General features: G+C 40.0%; 1 pseudogene; it reads right to left on the bottom strand.

Moving 5' to 3' along the window:
- Window positions 1-752: 752 nt before the first annotated feature.
- LOC105539040 overlaps window positions 753-2775 on the bottom strand; it is a 12393-nt pseudogene continuing 10370 nt past the window's right edge.

Genomic DNA, 2775 nt, shown 5'->3' with positions numbered 1-2775 from the left:
CCACCTTGGCCTCTCAAGTGCTGGGATTACAAGCATGAGCCCCTGTACCCAGTCTTAATGAACAAATTCTTAACTACTATTAATTGCTTATAGTATATCCAGCAGATATGTTTTAAAAGTCAACAATATTAATTCCCTTTGTAGATTGTTTAAAAATACTGTTTTGAGTCAATCTCCTTTAACACTTGAAAGTACAAATATAAATTAAATCATATCCAAAAGATTGGATCTTATTTAATGGCTGGGCACAGTGGCTCACACCTGTAACATGGCCAGGCACGGTGGCTCACACCTGTAATCCCAGCACTTTGGGAAGCCAAGGCAGGCGGATCATGAGGTCAGGAGTTTGAGACCAGCTTGACCAACATGGGGAAACCCCATCTCTACTAAAAATACAAAAATTAGCTGGGCATGGTGGCATGCACCTGTAATCCCAGCTACTCAGGAGGCTGAGGCAGGAGAATCACTTGAACCCAGGAGGCAGAGATTGCAGTGAGCCGAGATCACGCCATTGCATGCCAGCCTGGGTGACACAGCGAGACTCCATCTCAAAAAAAAAAAAAGTAACACATACAACAAAAAAGTCTATGAAACAAAGATAACTTTAAAAGCATTGCTCAATTTACTTTGTACCTTTTTTATGCAAAATATTTTAAAACAGTACATATTGTTCAGATCATACATGAAAGTTCACATCCAGACATCTTTTCTATCAAATTCTCATCCTTTCTTCATTGTCAAAATCTTAATTTTCATTCCTGGCTGGATTGTTCTTCCTTGGCAATTTTTTCTGTTACCCCACTAAAATATTTCTCACAGAAGAAATTGTGACCTTGGTATGGCAAAAAATGATCACTTTGCAGATGTGAATAACATTTGAAGAAAATGGTATTCTCCACAGGGTAATTTCTAAGAGAACTGTACAGCTCCTTGGGAGATTGTCCATGATCCCATAGTTCACACATAGACTCTCCTGGTTCTCAAATTTCTTCACCATTTCCATTGTGATCAAACGCCTTGATGTGTGACTGGAAAATTTCTGCTCGTAGTTGCTAACGAGTTTCAGGCAAGGATGCCAGGGCACAATCTCTTCAGTATATTCTGGTGTATACACTAGTAACCAATAGACTAGTATTCCACCTAACACAAGGGTCTCAGCTGAGAAGTTTAACAAGTCAAAAAACGTATCACTTGGATGATAACTCAAGGAAACAGGAATGTTGCTTTCTGGATGTTTTTCTAATCTCTGTTGGTATTTCCTTTGGTGAACCTGTTCTTCTCGCAGATTCTCTGATACCATATGGAGGATCAGTAATGATTACATCAAAATATGTACCTTTTCTCCAGAAAGATTTAGATGCATCCGAAACCAGGACATCATGGTAATACTTCTCTAAACCCTATTGACGAAGATTGGCCCTAATGTTTTCATCTGGTCCTCTCCATAGCTGTTTTTTCCTACTGGCCGTTCCCAAGCCTTGAACTGTGTTGTGGTCTACGTCTGTCCCATAAACATATGCACCAAAATGAGCAGATGCTATCAGGAGGCCATCTAGAAGAACTAGTTGTCAAGAGGAATAGAAAAGCTTTCCTTTGCTTTCTCAGACAGAACCTTATCCATTTGGTTGGAGTGAGTTTCGAGAAGACCCAACTTACAGTCCGCTGCTGTTTCAACAAATGGATCAAAGACAATATCATTTTCTTTCACTTTCCATGGTTAACCATGGTGAATGACAAACCAGCATCCATCCTTGTATTTCCAACAAAGTGCCTCTTTTTGACACTGTATGACTCAATAAGCGCTCTCCGTCCATCTGAAATCCATCTACCAAAATAAATATCATGTGGCTTCTCAGGAAGGCAGTTTCGGTCCAAACCATAATAATATATGTTGTGGTTTCTTTAAGTTCACTTTTTCTTCAAATGGCAGACATTCAAGTGCATCTGTTCGCTTGATTTTTCCCTTCTTGTGTCAATGTTTTATTAAAAGTGTGAATCTTTATTTTATACATAGAGTCTGAATGTAGAAATGGAACCATCTTCTCCACAGGGTAATTTTTAAGAGAACTGTACAGCTCCTCGGGAGATTGTCCATGATCCCATAGGTCACACATAGACTGTCCATTTCATTAAATTTCTTGCAATATCTTCAGAGGGAATGCTAAGAATTTAAAATGGTGACTTTCCAGGTTTCTTGACTGCTGGCAAACTGACCTCCAAAAAACGAAAGCAAAGACTTTATTTCCTGAGGCATTTAAGCTTCAACATCAGACAATTACAATGCAGGGTTTAGCAGGCGCAACTCCAGGTGCTCCTGGATCATGAGCAGCAGATACCTGTTTACGGTGCACGGCAGCACCGTTGCAGTTGCCTACCGTGCACCTTCGTGGCTTGCACGAGTTCCCACCTCTTTCTCCCTCCCAGAGCAGAGTCTCCACTGAGACCAGCCAGCTGATTTTCAACGAAGGCACCAAGAACATTCAGTAGTGAAGAAACAGTCTTTTCAATGAATGCTGCTGGAAAAACTGGATATACATACACAGAAAAATGAAACTAGACTTTTATCGGTCACCACATAGAAAAATTCAAATCAGAATGGATTAAAGACTTAAATGCAGGACCTGAAACTATAAAACTACTAGAAGAAAACATTGGTGGAACACTTCAGGAGGACATTGCTTGGGGCTAAAGGTTTATTGGCACTGGCAACAAAAGTAAAAACAGATAAATGGGATTACCCCAAGCTAAAAAGCTTCAGCGCTTAAAGGAAGCAAT

Source organism: Mandrillus leucophaeus, unplaced genomic scaffold (genome assembly GCF_000951045.1).
Source record: "Mandrillus leucophaeus isolate KB7577 unplaced genomic scaffold, Mleu.le_1.0 Scaffold2, whole genome shotgun sequence".
In the NCBI taxonomy this organism is placed as follows: Eukaryota; Metazoa; Chordata; class Mammalia; order Primates; family Cercopithecidae; genus Mandrillus; species Mandrillus leucophaeus.
This window is presented reverse-complemented; position numbering and strand designations above follow the sequence as displayed.